Below are 19,988 nucleotides of genomic sequence, written 5' to 3'. Positions count from 1 at the left end.
TGTTTTTCATTGTACTTGACTATATGTTCTTGCCAAAAGCATGGAAATTGAATCATTGATATGTGTTGCATGGAAATTGAATCATTTATGCGTGTTTGTTATTGTCTATCAAGATATTTCATTACAACAGGTAGTACGTAGTAGATTCAAAAACAATATTTGAGATACAAATAACTAAAATTCGATATCATTTAGTGAATTATCGGTTAATAAAGTTAAAACTAAAGAATTACAGTATTAATTTAAAAATTATAGATTATGTAAAAGTTATTGTTGACTTTTGTTTATTATATTCCCGTGCACATGCTATTTTTGGTGCAAACAAAGGATCAAATCGGAGCCATTAGATCAACATAGATGGAAGGTCACCATCAGATGCAAAAATAATACTAGAAGGGTATTTAGGTCATTTGAAAACTACACGCATACACGTCAGTCTATCGCATCTCTCTCATCTCGTACCAACAAACACACACAATCTTACACACACACACACACACACTATCCACGGTCACCATCCACCATCTCCAACCACCACCTAGGGCGGAGCACGTTTCGACAGAACACACACACACACTTTTTCCCTCTATCTGGTAATTTTACCTCAATTTTAGCGGAGCACGGGAATACATCTTTGTATCCGTATTTATAGATGTGTATCAGTATATGCGTATATGTATTTGTGTCTATTCATTTCTATCTATATATGTGTATTTGTATTTGTACCTATACATATATGTTTATTTATATCTGTATGACGGCATCTGTATCTATATAGTGTGTGTAGCTCCGATTCGAAGCTCATGTGTTCCGATTGTTGAAATATAGTGATTCCGTTAGCTTAGTTTCTGTTACATCTTAGTTTTATTTTTAGCTAATCAAGTGTTAGTTCGATCTCAAGTTATAGATTGAAGTTTGATTTGTTACTTCATCAGGCTCGTGATATACATATAGGTTAATAGTCACTTACCTGATTTCATTCCAGTGATTTTATGATTAAAGAACTTTTCAAAGTTTGATTTATTTGAGCAATAGTTATAATTGTGTGAATTCATTGTATGAATCACATAGACATGATTTACAATAGAAACAACCAACATGTTTCATACAGAGAATGGTTCACACTTGTTGAGCATGCCCTTGAGAACACGTTTTATGACATGGCTAGAAAGGTTATCACTTATTGAATGTGACTTCATAAGAGAGAAAACAAGAAGTTATGATGTTTATTTTGTGGATCTTATATGTTGAATACATGAATTAAATCTCTAAATGTTTATGGTAGAAAGTTAAGACTTGATATGGATACTACAATAACCGAATACTTTTGACGATGATCATTCAAGTAGATTTGCAACGAAACGACAGGCAAAGGCAAAAAAGTCACGATCCTGCTCGAGATATTTCATTTCAAATTTTAGAGAAATTCTCGCTTGTGACTAGATTTACTCGAGAGACAACTTCCAAGATCTTTCGTGAGGAACTTGATATCATAGATTGGGAGCCATCTGATATCGCTGATATGATAAATAGAGAAATTATGAATAGCAGTCAAATATATCCCACAACTCTGCTAGGTTCGGTCAGGGAGATAAAGCTACCAAGAGTTATGAAAACCAGTCAAATATAGCAGTTGACATTCATGGAGCTTCAACATCTAAAGCTAGCTTGGGGACTGGACCTAAGTTATTAAGAAACTGATCAGTAGTTGACATGAGAAATCAATTGCTCCATAAATCTTTGGTGGAAGAGGTTAGTAAACGCCATCTATCAAAAACTGTTGGAACTGTTGAAGATGTTGGGTTCTAGGCACCCATTGAGAGTTCGGGGTCAAGGCTTGGTGGTGGTTAGCGACTCAAGAACAACAGAAGAAGGGTCTGACTCCAGCCAAAGGCTTAGCATTGGTCCTAATATCTCTGATATGATACCGCGGATGAGGTTGACTGAGAAGAGGAGGACTAGTTGGGCTTCCAAAGATCATTCTTTAGTTAATTTTATATTATTATATAGTTGTCGTTAACTTAAGCAAGTGTCATAAAACTAGTGATGTGAAGTTAAATCTTTATTATTTACAAAAGCAATGTGTCACTTGTGTTGTGAAGTTAGATTTTGTCATTTGGTAATTTTCTATACTATGTAGTTTGCAACATGGCCATCTATGGATTTCGTGTGAGAAACTGTATGCTGTCTTGTCAACTGACCAGTGCTCAATGACCATTTTATCTCTCTGATACATATGTTTTTTGGCAGTTCGATAAGCAATCACTGGTATGGGGACAACGGCGACTACATCCTTTGGTGCTTCAAGAGGTAAGGCCCACTTTTTTGTACATGCATATGAGAAATCATCAAAGTAATGCGTCATCCACCTAAAATCATAAAACTTCTTTAGGTAACATCGACCTTTCATGTTGTAACAATTCATTGGCCTATTTTAGGGATTATAAGAGTTAATCTTCTTTGTCTTTCTCTCACAGTTCATCTAGAAAGCTATCCATTGGTAGTGTTGAAACATACATACATACCAAGAAATTAGCTGCTGCGAAGATATCAAATGCTGTCAGAATTCCTAGATGGACTCTGGCAAAACCTTCTGTAACTAGTCCTAGAAGGCATATAATCTGAGGGAGTTCAAGTCGTGATCTGGTGTGTTCTTCTTAACCAAATAATATGTTTTTATATGTAAACTAATAGAAGTGTCAACCAGTAGACGAACTTAGTAATGGGTCAATGGATACTTATGGTAAATGCCAAAACGAGTCTTACAGGGTTTGCCTAAAACACGTCCAGTTATTCGAATGTTTTACTTTTATAAGTAGCTAAATTCAAATCCAGCTTTTTGTGAAAACTAAAGGTGAGATAGTATATACAATTCAAATCCATCTTGGTGCTTCCGTATGCTAGATTTGCAACAACAATGTTTTTATTTAAACTTAGGTGTATTTGTCCTACTAAAGGTAAGAGCTTGCAAGTTTTTTTTTTTGGACGTTGAGAGCTTGCAAGATTTATTTATACCCATTAAATTAACCAACTGGTTTGCATATTTGTCGTTATGAAAGTTCTTGAAAAGTATGTTTTGAAGTTTGTTCTTGTCGATATAAAATGCAGATTAGTAGGTCATCAATTCTCATTAAATCTGTCTTTGTTGACATCAGACATGGGGTCGGTCTTGAAACGCATCTTTGTATGAAAAGGTTTGAAACAGTAATTGAACTTGAATGTAATTTTTAAAAAAAAAACTGACCTTGGCATATATTATCAAGTTGACTGGATGTACTTTTTAGCATTTTTTGTTGCTTGATTTTAGATGTACATTTGAATTATTTTATAAAGTTTTTGGTTACAATGTGCTACAGGGAGTGCTTCCATCAGGACCACCAGGGAGAGGTAAAACACTATTTTCAATGACACTATAGAAAAAGAGAGTGGAATGCCATTTGTATTAGCGTCAAGTGCAAAATTCCTAAATAGTATAAAAGTGGCGCTTCACAGATAAATCAAATGCCCTTCCCTCTGGATATTGTGAGACTATGGATGCGGCTGGAAGGAGCTGGTGGTCGGGCTTGGGTTTATAAGACTGGTGTGTTTGGAAGGTATAGAGTAAGAGACATGCTACAAGTTGAATGTCTACGTGGCTCAGAGGAATTTGTCCTGAATATTATAAGGGGGTACCTTGCATCGGCATTGTGTTCATGACCTATGAGAAACTTAAACAAGTGTTATCAGATATATATGCTTAGTAATATATGCTTAGTTCCTTACTGATAGCTATGGGACCAGATTGCTATTTTAGCTAAAACAATTGGAAGATTAAAACAAGGAAGCCTGGGTATTTAGTGTTTTCAGTTATCATTAAACCATTTATCATTGTCATTGTATTACCTATAAAACTAGCATATCCCTTGTACACATTAATAGAGAAAAGGGCAGAAATGTCACACCCCGTTGTAGCGGAAATACAGGGTTAATAAATAATTGCGTACTAATGAGAAGGTAAATAGAGATTTCATCCATTAATCCAAATACGAGTTTATTACAAGTATAATCGTTTAGATGTGGACCCCAATACACGGATACAATCTATCCTCAATTGGAAATGGGACCACTTAATACAATAACAACATTTGGACAGTCTCGTACAATCAGGACTAATAATACGTTAGTCCTCAGAAGTCTGACGCTAATTGTACGTCCAATGTTCAAAAGATGGCTTCTAAAATACCATATATGTTTCCAATACTTACTGTTGGTCCCTGAAAAGCATCAAATTTGTGAGGATCAACTATCGAAATATTTGGTGAGTTTATAGTATGTTTGACTAGTGTTTATTCGTCATTGTGAGCACAGAAATGACATATAGTTATAAAAGACCAGACATTCAGTATATCTAAATCTAAATCTGACAACACATTTATAACAGGACAACCAGTATATCTAAATTTATACTAAATCTGACACATCATATATCACAATCTATAACAAGATAGTCAGTATATCAAATCCGAACTCATCTTATATCAAGTTATTCGATATATCTAGATCTGATGACAGTACAACCAATAGGGGGAAACAGTGATAACTACACAGGGGCAACATTTTAGTTTGTCAAACACAAAGAAACAATTTAATCAGCCATCACACGGCAAGTCAAGTCATTTATTTCAACATTTAATAAATGACACGTATACACATTTTTGACAGCCTCTAACATAGCAAATTTAAGTCAAATGATCTAAGCATCCAAATCACATGGCATACTCGCAAAACAATCATTTATTTAACAAATCGTGTATAGAATAACACATGCTTTTTAGGCCCAAAGTAAAAGGAAAAAGGACGCCATAAACTCACCTTAGCGATCTAAGTGCTAAAAGGTACACTGTAGCTCGAGAAGATCAACAATCAATTCTCCACGTTATCCAAAACCTATGATATCATTACCAATAATGAGGATCAAAACTAACGACGACAAATATCCTACGTACAACTACTTACCTATAAACCCTAGAATGCCATAACCGAGAATGTGATTTAAACTTTCATTTCAGTTACTCTAGTTGGTAATATCAATGACATTGTCATTATAAGGTAGTCTAAAGTACCATTCGATATTTACCAAGTTCAAACGTTCAAGTTATCGAAAACTAAAAAAGTCAAACAACACGGGACCTTATGTAAATAAATCTCTTTTGTTTTCAACTAGTCCATTTTTTATTCCAGCACTTAGACTATTACCCAAAGAATTAGTCTTTGTCTTAGTCTTATTATGTCTTTTAGACTATTACTCTAGGAATTAGTAACACAAGTTAAAAAGTGCAGTTCTTGACCATTTGCCGTAACCAAATCATTTTCTACTCAACTCTTTTCATTCCAACAAGTTTAAACATGTTCAAAAACCTGGAAAACATTCCATTTTACTAACCCTTTCACCATTTCAACCAATTTGATTTCCAAGACCTAATTTCTAAGTCAAAATATCCATTATCCAACAAAACTAAAACCCATTTCATATTCATAGTCCAACAATCTAATTAACCAAACTAAAACAACCCTTTCATTGAATCAATCCAGAATCAAAGTTTAATTTAAAAAGTGAAAACTTACCAATTTATGTTCTTGAATAATTTGAAGAAGATGAAGATGTTAATACTTCCCTTGCCAAATGATTTTGTTATAATAACTTGATAACTTCTTTCCCCTGATTTCTCTTTGCAAAAGTTAATTTAGAAGATAAGAAGAAAGGATTTGAGAGTGATTTTGGTATTGAGTGTGTGTGTGATCGACCAGGTGAAAAGAAAAGGGAGGGGGGCTTTTGTTGGCCTATTTTTCCTCCTCTCGTTTGTAAATCAGCCTTGGGGTGTGGATGGGTCGGGTTAAATGGGTTTTGGGTTATTTGGTTCGGGTTATTCGAGTTTCGGAGAATTATAAATTAATCCGTAACCCAAACTAAATAAGATTTAGGTTACTCGGGTTTGGGTTGTTCGGGTTCGGGTTGTTTGGATCGGGTATTGGGTAACCCAAATAAAATTTGATTGAACTTACATGCATTAATTACACAACATTGCAACAATATAAATTCAATTTCGAAAACTTGAATAACAGTGATACTTATATTGATTAAGTTCATTATATCCAAACACTTTTGATTGTGCGTTTTTGCATGAAAAAATGATTGTATTATTAGAATAAAAGTAATAGACAAAACAAAAAAATTATAAACTATATAAAAATATAAAAACTAATGATATTAAATAAACAAATTATGACAATATATGTCTCCTCTTGTATTCATATTGTTATCATCTTTTATTAGTGTATTTTTAAACATCTATTATTATTTAACTTTGGACGATCCTGATTTTGTTTATAAATAAAAATTTAACATTCAAAAAATATATACTTTAAATAAATTTAATGTGTTCTATTAGTGTGTATATATATATATATATAAACACATCTTATTTGGGTTATTTGGGTTGACCCAAGTTATAAAAATTTCACCCGCAACCCAAACCAATTAAGGTTTGGGTTATTCGGGTTGACCCAAATGACGACCCACAAACCAAATAACCCAAACCGTTTCATCAAAACCCATTCGGGTCGGGTCGGGTTATTTGGGTTTGGTTATTTTCAACACCCCTAATCAGCCCATGTGGCCTTCATTTGGGTATTTTCAATACCCTAATTTGGTAAAATGCTAACGATTAAATAACGTTTGACTAAAAGATTATAATTTAAAGTAATGGTATTTTCCCTCGTCCTATTTTAATTAAAACAAGTCAATAAAATTTAGTCAAACTAAACTTTAGAAATATTAAGTTTAAACCGTCTATTTACTGTGTTCAATACATAACATTTAAATCTTTATATATAAAGTTATTTTTAAGACTCGGCATTCGTCTAAATAGCTAATAGTCTACGTAATCAGGTTACGTCTAATTGAACTATATCAAATGTTCAATTATCTATTAATTTCCACGTCATAATCTTTAAATTAGACGAATTATAATAATGATCGAGATTATGAATAACACGTCGTTAATAAATTACGAGTTGTCACAAGAAATGAAGCCATTAGTTATTTCAGTTTGTAAAGCTACTCAAATAATCAATTTACTAAGAGGCTGAGTTTTTAAGAAATTTACTTGGTTGGTGTAACACCCCGACTAAGGCGGAAATACAAAGTGCCACAGAACGACATGGTACAAAAGATTTAAATATAAAACATTAACATAAAGTTTCAAACACCATTCAAATTCAAAAGATTACAAGTTCAAGTTGACGTTTAATAACAATTACATAATCCAAATCCATAATCAAAAGATAAATTGTTTGCATTACAAACCGTTAAACACAACAAATTGAGTAATCATAGAAGCGGTCTTGCAACGAACCTATTGCTCTAAACCTGAAAAGCATGAAGAAAAAGTGTCAAATACGAGAGTTGAGTGAGTTCGTAGGTTTATACAAACAACTACACTTACAATCGATTTAAAAGTAAAGTAATAATTCGTATGATTTCCAAGAATTTCTATCATAATATTCATACCCAAACCGTATGTCCATAACATCCAACTATAGATATATCAATTTCATTTAGCCAAAAGGGCATAATTTTGATGAGTAATTGGTTGAGCCACTACTAAGACCATTTCATGTCCCAACAACATATTATTTCATTTTATAGCACAAGCTGTCAATCAAGTGCTTTAATCACAATTGGGGTCGTGCCATGAAGACGACCATTTTAATTTAAAGTAGATTAGAGCACCCCTCGGGTTGGAATGGAAATGAAAGTTGTCACAAAGGCAACCAACATTCCACCGTTACCTATTTAGTGGGTGAAAGGACGAATCCTAGTTGCGCAACCCTCTAACTACAGGCTTCCCCTTTCGGAGTTAATAGTAGTGTATCGAAATATAACAGTTTGACAGAAGTCAAGATCATCATATAACATTTACCACTTTGAACATACAACATAATCCCATAACATAATTATACTATCAAGAATCATTTCGTATATAGAAAGCAATTTTTATATATCTATCATGCTTTTCACCCCGAAAATTAAACATATAAAATAGTTTGAAAGGGGGGCTATGACTCACTTGATTTGGGTGTGAGAAGGGGCTGATCAAATGCGAGACCTTCGGCTAGTGGTGTCGTTTCCCAAGCAAGCCTAAACCATGGTATTTAAGTATACACAACGTAAGTGTGTGTAACATGAACTAGTAAGCTAGATCATGAGATGTATGCTAGTAGACATGCCCATCTTTGATTGTTATTAGATTATGGAGTTCAAGTATATTATAGTGCTCACATTATTTGGTTAGAAGACATTTGGTGGTGAAGGTCATTTCTTATTATACGTTTTTGTTCGTTTATTGGAATTTCGATAGTTTGACTTTGATTTATATAATTTCCATGCATACTTTGCTTAATAATAATATTTGACATTTGTGATCTTATGATATGAATATTAATGAATATTTCTGATTTATATGTATTTATTCAATTTATTATTATTTAAGTAATTATTTATTCATTATATTGATTTATTAATTAAATAATTCCTTATAATTACTTTTAAGTTCTTAAATTGCCTTTAAATTTCTGGATAATTATTTTGTGAATATATACTGATTTTTATACTTTTTAATTTATAATATTATGATTTGTACATTTATTTGTGCATTATTTTTAATTAATTCAATAATAGTGATTTTTACTTAATTATTTACTTTTAAATTATATAACAGTTGTTTCTTGTGTTTTAACTATTTTGCTACAGTAAGTTTAAGTTACTTTTACCATTGGTTTTATAAATTTAATCAAGTTCATGATTTACATAATTTATTTATTAATTTATATATCTTTTAATTTCCAACTAAATTCATTTAATCATAAAAATACTTAGAAATTACCTCACAACCTTTTGACCAAAAATTCCAGGTCTTTTTAGTGACTTTTTATCAAGGTAATTTAATATTAGTTCAACCTCTCTTGTGTATAGCTCAAATTGAGGACTTTATGACTAAAAATCGTTTACCGAAATCGTGTTTAAAGTCTCATTTCTTAAGCAATTTAGGTATTTCAAATTGGATTTTTGTCCTTGTTTCATTATTTCCAGAAAGTTCATCATATTTTGATAGTCCAAGTCATGATAGTGGTGATGGGGTGATATGTGCATTTTTTGTGCTTTTGGTTAGTGATTAATTGACCCGAAAAGGTGATTTTTGAGCTTGTTATTGCTATAAGTCATATGACCTGAGTTTTATTCATTTAAAATGACTTATTTACAGTAAGTTTGTGACATCTTCATGATCTTTTGAGTTTGGTGCAAGTGTGTGCTAAATATGCATTTTTGCATGCTTTCGGTTTGTCAATTCTAGCTTATATCAACTTGTTTCATCTCAATCTTTGTATCCTTGATATTTTATGAATTTTTTCCAGAATATTATGGTCCCTTTTAATCTATTTTCACTTAGAACAAGCCTATAATCATCTCACAATCCAACAAAAGATCCAACCTTCTTAATTTCTAGCATGCATGTAATCATCTCACCATTTTTAACAACAAATTTTTATCCATCTTAAATCCAACAACACGAAAACATATTTTTATGAAAAACTCCATAAATATATTCATCAAAATGTATAAAAATATGATCATCTTTCAAAGGAAAAATCACTTTAATGGCTATCTAATATATGTCAACACTTTTGGGTCTAAAGCTAGTGGAATCCTTGGATTTTTTTCATAGATTCGACATGCATGAGCATGGGAAGAAAGATTCTATCAACTTTTTTCTCATCAAGTGTGTATTTGAAAGAAAACATGAGCTTTTGATAAAACCTTTTAATATAAACAAGAACAAGATTAAATCTAGTAAAAAGGATAAAAGTTATACCTTCTTGAACTTGGTTTTGAGGATGAAAAGATGGCATATTTTCGTGGCCCTATTTACCTCTAATAACCCTTTTATAAGCTTAACACCACCCTTAATCCGTGCTTGAATTAATCCTTTAGCAATCTAACCTAAAACCCTTATTATTAATATAAGTTTAGATAAATTTAGCCATGTTTCTGCCTTGGTTCTTGCTTGGCCGAAATGAAGAGGAAGAAATGGGGGAGGAAGAGTTTTTGAGAGAAAAGAGGTTGTGTGTGTGAAATGAGTGTGTAGTGTGTGTTTATGTGGTGAGTTCCAAGACTAATATTGCATGCAAATTTTGAAAAGAAAGAGTGTGTGAGTGTATGGGGGGGGAGGGGGGGGGGGGGGCTCATGGGGTATTTGGAGGGGTTTTTATCTTTTTTTTTTTTAATAAAAGTTGTGTATATAATGTATATATATATTTAAGGGTAATTGTATTTGTTTGTAGTGTAAGTTAATTATTTATCCTAGTATGTATATATATATGTCATGTATATATGTATGTATGTATATATTTTTGGTGTTTTAATTTGTTATAAGGCTCATTGGTTGTGATCTTGTATTTATATTAGACATGTACATATATATTTATTATTATTTAAGCATTTTCATGCACTTAAGGGGTTATAAATAGTTTTAAGGTGCTCATGGTATTTTCATGCTAAAATACAATTTAGTTAACATGATGATTAAATTGTTGGACATTTATAAGAATTTTTGATAGTTATCTCGACTTGTGAGACTTACATTATTATTTGTATAACTTGATTAATTATAAATAAAATTTTTATTCAATGGTAATTAATAACTTAAATTTAGAACTAAACAATAGCTTTGGATTGCTAATTTAGAGGCATTATCTACTAGCTTCAAGTATAACTATGGCTTGCGAGATCATAGACAGCATAACTAGCATATATATAATATTAAAAAGGGGATGTTACATCTTTACCCCCTTAGAAGAATTCCGTCTCGGAATTTGAATTTTCTTACGGAGTAAGTGCGGATATATCTCACGTATGAAGTCCTCGCGCTCTGTAACAACCGTCTTAGAAAGGATTTAAATAAGTTCCTTGAATCATACTTTCGTCATTAGAATGGTTAGACAGTTCAATTTATTTAAGTTCTTGACGTGCTTTAAACCTAAATTATGGGCTTATATGAAGGTCAATTTGATCTTAATTCTTGGTCTACATGACAAATTTATGTTTAAGTCCGATGAAATACTAAAGTTCGATTCGTAAACGTTGGTGTTCATAAAAGTTCTAGTTCAAAATGTTCGCAAATAGTCCTTGCATTTATTGAGTTCATTTATTATGGGAATGTATAAATAGAAAGAAATGGAAACCCTAGAGAGAGAAGCACCACTATTCATCTTCTTTCTCCTTCACCTCTCTCTCACTAAAAACACACACAAAAACACCTTAAAACACACATAAGATCATCTCTTGATTTTGGATTGTTAAATCAAAACCGTTTGTACTTTTAGCATCCTTGTGATAATCAAAACACACTTCTTGAATCATTTCTCAGGTACCAACAACATTTGATGAGTTTTTGATCAAATTAAAAATGTACTTTTTCAAGTTTATGTTCTTGATGATTTGGTCCAAATTTTGAATGAAAATCATGTTAATAGTTAATGGGTTTGTGTCTAAATGTGTTTACTAATATTTTTATGAACAAATTTGGGTCATAACATGTTTTAATCTACAAAACCCATTTTTGAATATGAAGGTACAATTTGTTTTTGAGTGCCACGACTTGTTCATGTTATAAATGGTCTTGAAATCATTAAAAGTGTTATTGGTTAGTGTTATTGGTTAGTGTTATTGTGCTTATATGAGCTAGTGTTATGACCAACAAGTCCTGGAAATCGATCTAGACATTCGTTTGTATCCTTGAGCTTGTTCCAGCCCGTTTTGAGACTAAGACGGTCTTGATGGGACGATCTTGAAGTCAAGACCGTCCTAGGGCAGCCTCTTGTTCTTTTGTGCTTGCTCGTTTGATCGTGTGTTTTGTTGTGATGTTGTTGGTACACTTATTGGGTAACTAATCCTTTGGATCGGTTTCGCTCAAACACGTGTTCTTGAACTAGAAATGACCTTGTACTTCTGTTTTTGTTCTTGGAGTTAGAACGATCTTGGTCTAAGTGTCCTTAGGACGATCCTGGTCTAGCATTCTGAAATGATCTTGACCCTTGTAGGCTAGGACGATCTTGAGCTATCATATGAAACGATCTTGAGCCTGAAACCTTAAAACGATCTTGAAGCCATTGAACCTTAAAACGATCTTGAAGCCATTGAACCTTGAAACGATCTTGAAACCATTGAACACTGAAACGATCTTGTGCTTAACTATGGGACGATCCTGACCTTGTTCTAATACCTAAGACAATCTAGCACCTATAACTTAAACCTAAAACGATCTAATCATGAACCTAATCACCAAACCAATCCTTAGCTTCATTATCATTTGATTAATTACATTTAAGGCTACATTTCGACAATAAAGCTAGTTACTAAAATGACCTAGAACTATGTACATTATGCAAACCCTAATTGAGTACACTAAAGACATGTTCAATCTTAATTATTAAAGTACGAGTTCTATGAACAATCAAATTAAGTTCTTAAGGCTAAAGTTCATTATTAAAGACATTAACCTCATAATTATGTGTGTGTGAATTCAAAGACGTTTAGATCGAATCCAGTTCGAGTACTTAAAGTTCATTCAAACTCTTTTGAGTCAAAACGTTCAAAGATCTTCAAAGGACCAAATCATCAGTTCATCAAGGACATTTCAATGATTAATTAATCACAAGAATTAATACGTGTGTTCATTTATGATCAATGATCTATATATAGGTTTCCATCAAGGTGTACTTGGATTTTGATAGATATAACCTATCTATCTCGGTGCTTGTTCTCTGTGCTTATAAACCGTGCTTGTATCAGATCACTGTGAGTTTCATAGCCCCTCATTTTATATGTTTTGGGGTGGAAGGATACTCGTGCCTTTGTGTCTATCATCGTTTATGGCTATTTGACTGTATTGAATGACGTGCACTGTGATACTTGATACTTGATACTTATGTTGGAGTTTGAGATGCTTGATACTTGATACTTGATACGTATGGTGGAGTTGAAGGCACCAGTTGAGATACTTGATACTTGCACCTTAGGCCTGGTATACCGTGAGTGCTGGATGCATAGAGATACTTGAATCTTGCTATCATAGGCAAGTTGATAGTCATATTGCTGTGTGGGTCTTGATGATATTTCGACCTGGCACCATACTTGATACTTGTTTACAAAGCCTACGAACCTCATATGTTGACGTCTTTTGATTATAAATTTTGTCATGTATTTTTAAATTTTTCATAAATTTTTAAAAAATTTCTACAGGTTTTTAACATTATGCCCCCTTTTAGATTTATTTTTCATAAGTTTTCTAAGTTTGCCCCCTTTAGAATTTTTTCCTGGTACCGCCTCTGCTAACAACGTAAAAACAGGATTGATTTACAGTTCCTGAGCTCCACAATTTAAGGCCTCCTCCCCCTCCTATATCTCTTTGTGATGCTTTCTTAAGTTATAAGAAGTTACAACATCATCAGCTTCACTACCAGTCTACATCCCAAGTTGATCTCCATAAAACTTCCAAAGGGTTGAGTTGCATCATTGCAAAATAACAAGTTGCACCTAGAGAGACAGTCAGTGGACTAAGAGCAGCTTTCATCTCACCGACGTACAATTACGATAGAATCTCACTTTGCCAAGACTTGCTAATCAAATTTCCAAGTGTTCACTTATTACTTTGCGTGCTGCAATGCTCATAAGTGAGGTTCACTTATTACTTACCCTGAACAGACCCGTGACCTTCTGTAACATGAACTATGTAGAGTAATAGCCATTATTTTTGGAAGAACTTAGGTGTATGTATAGACTTTATAAAATAGAAAAGAAACTAATAATGTCAAACATCAACTCGCAAGCCCTCAAATTAAATTGCTTGTATTTACCTTGTACTCGGAATCTCAGATTGCTAATGCTCCTGTGGCTGGGAAGATCCTTGCCGGAGAAACATGGCTGTATAATGAAAGGAAGAACTACATATAAAAAAAATTTAAAATCATCGGTGATATCTAGACTAAATTTACCATAGAACTATTTGGTACTCTAACTATCTATAAAAGAAGAAAAGGGTTTGTGTTCCCTTAATACTTTCAAATCTCTGGCAGCATCACAATTATTCTGGATACAATCCACACAAAGACTCGAGTTCCCAAAAAATGAATAGAAAGATGAGTTGAGAAACTTCAGCAATGTATTTGACCAATGAAGAGCTTGTACGAAAATTTTAGTTCAATTAACAGTTTAACACATGAAGCCCCACAAGTGATGCTAAAGTTCTGGTTAGTCAATTGTGAGAAACATCCAACTGCTCCAGTATCTTCAGTTTACAGAAACCCGAGGGATTATTTCAGACCATAAACCATTGTTGCTGATGTTTGAAGTACCAAGTGTCTTAAGATCTACTGTTGATGAACGTATTGTTCCTAATGGATTTCCACAAAGTCAACCAGCGAATATGGAACTAACAAACCGAGCAACTGTAACAAATATAAAATACGTTGATTACCTAGCAAACACCGAAACTAAACAAGCTACTTATCATATAATGTCTCCATTAAGATGGGAATAAATCAAAATCTGCCAACTGGTCAAAACGTCTTTGAGTTAAAACATGTCACTTCATAGTATAGGTTTTTATAAACCCATAATGTATTACATGAGATAGGTACCAGATTGCTAACTTAATAATGTACTTTCTATCATAAAATCACTTAGAAGGTGCAAAATACCTGAGATTTGAGAACACTTTGGGCGACTTTTAACCTATTTGACTAGACCAGCCTATTTGACATAATTCCCCTTCTAAGCTAATTTTTTTGAAACTTTACCCATTTGAAATAGGTTCAGGTCAAAGGGGTAAACGATTAGGATAGGTGAAAACTGGTTGTTTACTTCATCACCAAGAGAGACCTGCAAAGTTACAGAAACCCTCCTTTTAGGGTGAAGACTAGAAGGATCAATAGAATGTTGAACATGATCAGATATGGGAAATAAAACAGATTCAAACACCCTTTCCGACAATGTTAAAGAGAAGTGATGATTAGAGTTCTATAACGTATTAAAGAGTACTCGAAGCGCACTCTGACTAATTTCAAGCCTTGCGTCAAAGCTAAGTTCAAACAGACCTGAAAAATAAGAATGAAACATATGTTTAAGATTGAGAGCATCAACTACACATGTTTTAAGATGCAATGCATGTTAAAAAAAAACCTAGCTAATCAGATATTATCTAGGAATCAATCTCCATCAGATTTTATACAGTGAGTCAAGTCAACAGAATTGTCATTATCATCATATCAAAATATTTTGCTTTCTTAGACTAGGATTATAAAAAAAATTTTAGTTGGCTGCAAATGTGTAACTTTTCCGTATTTTGGGCTGCTAATTAGCTTGCATGGTGAGTATGTACCAAGGATTCTTCTCAGGGAGAAGACACATCTTTCTTCAAAAACAATTAAAATTAATCTATATATGCTTTCCAAATTTAAAGGGGTACTCCATGTCAATCTACAGAGGTCCAAAAATCGCACAACTTTCGCCTTTCTAAGAGCGTAATAATGAATCGACAGAGTTTAAACATTTTTGATCATAAATTCAAAAAGCATATTAGTTTCAAATCATGAGTCATTTTGAACCACTATTGGGCGTGTATAGTTGAAAAGAAAGACCATTATAGTTGAAAACTTTTTGTCAAAGCTGGCCTAATTTATGTAAAACTAATGCATTTAGATATGCTAGAAAAGTATTTGAGATCATGAATACTCGCCATTTTTTAAAAAGGTATGTGCCATACGCAATTACTATCAGCTAATGACATGGTTAACTAAATTCCTAAACCAGACTAAATTGTACAAACTACAAGCAGCCTCAAACTGCAGTAAATAATAATTTTACTACATACTATTTACTGACACATCAAGATTGCTTGTTTAAGTTTCAAAGTTTAAACTGTAAAATTTACCACTTACAATTAACTAACATAGTCATTACTCCTAATTAGATTTACTTACATAGTTGTTACTCCTAATTGTCACACTCTAACACGTTTGGTAAGGAGAAATTCAAAGAAATGAAATCAAAGAAATGAAATTGATGGAGAAATGCAATAAATTCTTTTGTTTGGTAAACTTAGAGAAATAAATAAGGAAATCAACTCCATTGTTCGGTATGAAACCAAAGAAATATAAATAAGTTTAAATTATGCTTTTATCGTCGGTGCTATCAATCCTTTATAACAAAAGTAACAATACTATAAACAAAGTAATCATCAACTATCTTGGATTAGGAATATTGCTAGGAAAGATTCTATTTAAATTTTGTTTTCTCCTTCGGATACAGAGGTGGTGATAAAAAGCTTAAAGCACAAACAATCATATTTTACATTTTTACAGATCTATTAGAATAGTTGGGAAAGAATTAGAAAATACGGTTTTTCTTGCAAGAACAAACTTTTTTCTCCCGATCTCATATTTTACATTTCTCCAGATTTGATAAAATGGTTAGAAAAAAAATGAGAAATGTGGTTTTCCTTGCAAGGATAAATTTCAATCTTCAGATCTGACAAAATGGTGGTTGAATTGAAGGGGATGCAAAAGGAATTCGGAAAAGTAATTTAATTGGTGAAAATGTGCCTAAATGGGTTTTGAATGAGGTATGTAGACGGTGAAAATGCATTGTGCACGTGATTTCATAATTTATATTCCATATTTTGTACCCTACCCTATTTCTCCCCAAAAAGGCACGGAGAAATTTGTCTTATAAAATCACATTTCTCCTTATTTCTCTACAAATTGGATGGAAATGAAAATGTGAAGAGGCTGATTCTAGGGAAATGTATTTCTCCGTGTCCCACAACTCTTTAGGCAACCAAACGAGGGAAAATGAATCATTTCCAATTCTTTGGGTCCAATTCCTCCTACCAAACATACCCTCAATCATCGTCCTATAATTTACCTCAAATATCAAAGCACTTGTAAATGCACCTAAACCAAAAGTTAGGTTTAGAAATTTAGAAAATAACTCAATAATCTAGAATGTTTTACTATTAGAATAAGTAGTAGAAACCTTCCCACAACCCAAAAAATAAAACAGATATGGTTATCAGATTTTACCGAGCAAAAACTTTGGCTGATGTATAGATATGGTGGTTTCTTGGAGATAGCTGTCGGAAACGGTACCACTTACAATCACATTAAATATATATTATCGTTGTCGGAGACTATGGTGTGATCGGAGATGGTGAAGGGCACAATAGCCGTTGTCGGAGAAAGAGAGTGAATGTGTGTGTGTGTGTGTCTGTGTTCCGGCGGTACCCACTTCGCCATTAATGGTGGTCAGAGACAGTGGGGGTTACAATCACCGTCACCGGAGATGAGAGGGTATGTGTGTAATGTGTGTTTCGTCGGCGGGAGGAGGGGAAATGAAAGCGTAGGAGGGAGATGATTGAGTTAGGTGGACCATAGAGTTGCTTGATATATCGTTCCTTGATTTTCACTTTAAGTTTGATGTGCAAATGAATGTTTACCATTATATTAAATATTAGGTTTTCAAGTTTTCGCCCCAAGGAATATTTTGGTTGTTTTTGGCGAATTGCTTACGATAAAAAATTATTTGGTAAAGTTTAAGATTTTGACTGAGTAATGGGTCGTTGATGTAAATTTTTTCTAATATATACACGAGTATACACAAAACATCTCTATTATAAATAAAAGAGGATTGTTTTTAAAACATATTTTTAGTAAAAAGTTGACGTGGCAAACTAAAAATTTTTTATAGACCTTATTTTTAAAATAGATGATGTCATATAACAAAAGTATTTCTTTTTAATTTAACAAATTTTTTTATTTCTTTTCCTTCCTTTCCAATTTTATCATTTAATTTTCACGTATTATTTTCTCTCACGTATTTTTGACATGCATCATCTCAATTCGCAAGTATGGTTCTTTTATTAGTAATTGTACATGCATTTTAATATTGTCGACTCTCTGTTTTTTTTTAAACCACTTTTATATATGTACTAATTCAAATATCCAAAAGTTTCAAGTATACAAAATGTATCGGCATTTTGAATCTTTCAAATGATTTTTATGTTCAAAGTTGTATTAAATTCAATAATATTAACATCAAAATTCACCTATTACAAATACTTTTATCTTGTATTTATAATAAAAACATGTTTTTAACTACCCGGATTGAATCCGAGTTGATTAGCTAGTTATATATTAAAACTTCATAAAAATTAATATTTCGTTATAATATTCATATGGATTACCATGATCTTATTATATCATAAATAACTACATGTTAAAATATCATATATTCAAAAGGTTTATATATGTTGTGAGAGTTTTTTCATCTTTTTTTTATTAAATCACGGGACATTTTATGTAATTTGATGTACAAACCATATGGACATTTTATGTAAATAACTTTTTTATTTTTTTTTAATTTGATTTTATAATTTTTTTAAAAATTATTACTTATAGATATAACTAATTTATGACTAAATGTCTATGTTATTTGAAGATCTCGTATATTTCTATATCTAATAAATTTTCATATCTCGATTATTGAGTGTAAATTGAATTTGTAAATGAACCTTACTCATCATCCTTTAACAAATCCATACTTAGATTACATACAACACACCAGAATTAAATGTTCTTAAAACCAACATTTCTCAATTTGTTTCTAGGGCCGCAACCGAGCGGAGAGCATATGTTGTGGGTGTGGCCGTAGCTAAACCTAAACCACAATACTTTAGAATTAGATTCCACGCCTCAGTTATGTGATTACACACCCAATACTCAGATAAAGACAAGCACATTTCCATCAACTTGAATCAACTTCTCTTCCACCACCATAGAAATATATTAAAACTTCCACATATGTTGGCAGCTATATAAGAACGTAAACAGTGGCTACACTCATACATCAAAGGAAATGACACATTTGTGTGAATTTCAAACTAAGGGGGGACGGAGTGGGGGGGTTTATGCCGGCGGTATCACCTCATAGCGGCGGTAACACCACTGCCACCCCCGAATTTATGGCTCCAGGACTTGTTGGACGGGCTTTATTGTCGTTGGTCATAGATGGAGAGAGAAAGGAACAAAGAGATGTTGGAGTGGACCCCTCCCTTGGAATCAACGGTTCACATTAAAAAAATAAATAAATACTGTGCTTATACATATATCTGTATATGTATATTCTGTGTGTATATCATATATGAAGGTAGAAGAAGATGCTCCTCCTTTTCTCATATCTATATATGTATCATCAACTATGTCATATCGATATATGGTCATATATATGTATTACGTATATCTATGTGTGTGCCCAACTTGTAAAGAAAGATTGTGGAGAATATATACTTGTAAAGAAGGCAGCATACTTGTGGAAAAGACAGGCCACGTATCTGCATTTTTAATTGTTACTCTCTTCGTCCTATATTAATTGTCATATTTTGACTTTTTAAGTTTTTTTCTTTCTACTTTGACCATAAATATTTTTTGTTTGTGTTATATAACACTTGATATAACATATATGAATTGATTGAATTTTACATGTACTTTTCATTGATATAACTTTTATTGATTAACATATAACACAAATAAAGATATTTACGGTCAAAGTCGAAAGAAAAAGACTTGACCAGTCAAAATTAGACAATTAAAATGAGACGGAGGGAGTAGTATATTTTAGTTTTAAAGATTGTTGTGTAATAAGAAAAAGAAAAAAAAAAAAAATAATAATTTGGGAGGGTTAAAAATTTATCGAATGCCAATAAAAATGGTTGAGAAGGTTGAAAGATTAAATTGAGTTATAGTGATTTTATTGATGAAATTTAGAAGGATTGATAAATTTTTTCCCCCACTCCGCCTCCCCTGATATACAACCGAATGCGATACACTTTATATAA

The 19,988-nt window shown here is 32.5% G+C and overlaps 3 long non-coding RNA genes across 4 annotated transcripts; 1 reads left to right on the top strand and 2 right to left on the bottom strand.

The window, feature by feature from the left end:
* The first annotated feature begins 445 nt into the window (after positions 1 to 445).
* On the top strand, positions 446 to 3,957 carry LOC122581990. 2 transcript variants are annotated; one of them, XR_006321061.1, is made up of 4 exons: positions 446 to 593; positions 2,251 to 2,310; positions 2,478 to 2,646; positions 3,357 to 3,957. It is a non-coding gene; the product is annotated as an uncharacterized LOC122581990 (long non-coding RNA). The 2 variants fall into 2 exon arrangements; XR_006321062.1 differs by having other exon boundaries at positions 2,251 to 2,392.
* Positions 3,958 to 3,986: 29 nt separating this feature from the next.
* LOC122581991 lies at positions 3,987 to 5,822 on the bottom strand. The gene is made up of 3 exons (XR_006321063.1): positions 5,605 to 5,822; positions 4,852 to 4,926; positions 3,987 to 4,253 (listed from the first exon to the last, which is right to left on the bottom strand). It is a non-coding gene; the product is annotated as an uncharacterized LOC122581991 (long non-coding RNA).
* An 8,126-nt stretch (positions 5,823 to 13,948) lies between these two features.
* LOC122584034 lies at positions 13,949 to 17,519 on the bottom strand. Its single transcript, XR_006321395.1, has 3 exons — positions 17,179 to 17,519; positions 14,797 to 15,192; positions 13,949 to 14,544 (listed from the first exon to the last, which is right to left on the bottom strand). It is a non-coding gene; the product is annotated as an uncharacterized LOC122584034 (long non-coding RNA).
* Between the last annotated feature and the right edge of the window lie 2,469 nt (positions 17,520 to 19,988).

Source organism: Erigeron canadensis, chromosome 9, assembly GCF_010389155.1.
Source record: "Erigeron canadensis isolate Cc75 chromosome 9, C_canadensis_v1, whole genome shotgun sequence".
In the NCBI taxonomy this organism is placed as follows: domain Eukaryota; kingdom Viridiplantae; phylum Streptophyta; class Magnoliopsida; order Asterales; family Asteraceae; genus Erigeron; species Erigeron canadensis.
This window is presented reverse-complemented; position numbering and strand designations above follow the sequence as displayed.